At 45.6% G+C, this 1,378-nt stretch overlaps 1 long non-coding RNA gene across 1 annotated transcript; it reads left to right on the plus strand.

The window, feature by feature from the left end:
- Nucleotides 1-6: 6 nt before the first annotated feature.
- On the plus strand, nucleotides 7-803 carry LOC125617623. Its single transcript, XR_007348700.1, has 2 exons — nucleotides 7-456; nucleotides 561-803. It is a non-coding gene; the product is annotated as an uncharacterized LOC125617623 (long non-coding RNA).
- The last annotated feature ends 575 nt before the right edge of the window (nucleotides 804-1,378 follow it).

Raw genomic sequence — 1,378 nt, forward strand, 5'->3', positions numbered from 1 at the left:
GAGGTCGGCGGGAGGGGGACTTTCGGCGGCTCCTCTGGGCTGCCGTGCGGCACCGCTGCAAGCTGCAGGTTACTGTGGCGGTTATAGGTACCACGCAGTCTGTTGAGGCGGGGGTGTGTTTTAATAAAAGACTGTGTCCAAAAGCCGGCTCCCGCTTCTGAGAGGGAGTTGCCAGATGGACAGCAAGTGGCACGGACCTCCCAGAAGTGACCCGGCGCGTCTTCACCATCCTCTCCTGGCCCTTTGCTAAACCACCCCTATGGTCCTCAATGCCTCCCTTCCTCTCTTTCCTTGCTTCTGGCATCTCCCCTTTTCTAAATCTAGAAGAACAACACTCGTTAGACATCTCAAAAGGGTCTCATTTCACCTCTTTCCCATGTCCTGGCCAGAGAAGCCACGTCTGTCCCCATTGTGATGATCCTGGCTGTCCATCAGCTAGGGGAGCATGAGTCTCTGGTATCCTTGAGTGACAGAATGGTTTTGAAGTTCTTTGGTGGAAGTTTACCGAATAAGTACCTGGTGTGATTGAACAAAAATCCTTAACTAAGATAAACCAAAAGGACAGAAGCCTCTGCTCCACATTGGATTGGAACTTGGTTTGAAAGGGGTTCCCTTGAGACGTCTCCTCTCAACAGCTAGAACCACCTGAGTTTGCAAAGCAAGGAAAGGCTTATGAGATTTCCTGAGCTCACTCACGCCTTGAAGACCACTTTGCAGTTGGAAGAACTACAAAATACAACTTTTAGAATTTTTAACTGCTGAATGTAAATAATATCAATAAAAAATTCGCCTTATTTCAAGTACTTTCAATGTGCCAGGTATTGTAAATGTTCAACAGATATTCATTTGATCGTGACATAATCCTATGATTATTCCCATTTCACAGAAGGGAAACAATGGTACAATGACTCAAGTCCCACATTAGTGTAATGGCAGGGCCAGGATTTACACCCACGGTTGTCTGATTCCTTGCACGTGTAACTGTTGCACTCTGCAGTTTCTCCTGGACTTATTTAATTGGACACTCAGTCTTCCGCTGGCACAAAAGGAGCTGGGATCAGGAAGACATTTGTCCTGCTGCTGGTTTAAGAAAAGGTTTATTAAAAGAGAGGTAAATTAAGGAACCCCAAGGTCTTAACAATCTCCACTTCCCCTGAGTCACAGGCCAAGTTAAACCTGCAGACGAAAGGTTTTGTAAAGGTCTCAGTTTCTGTTCTGTTCATTGATTTGGAAGCAGGACTGTTTACAAATGGCCTCTCTTAGATCCACTTGGCTGATTACAAACCAGGAAGCAAAGTGGCCATAAGAATGACTTTTTCAATGTCCTCCAAAGAGCTACCAGAACAACTTGATGGAAATTCCAAATAAAAGAGAGATG

Source organism: Marmota marmota, unplaced genomic scaffold (assembly GCF_001458135.2).
Source record: "Marmota marmota marmota unplaced genomic scaffold, marMar, whole genome shotgun sequence".
In the NCBI taxonomy this organism is placed as follows: Eukaryota; Metazoa; Chordata; class Mammalia; order Rodentia; family Sciuridae; genus Marmota; species Marmota marmota.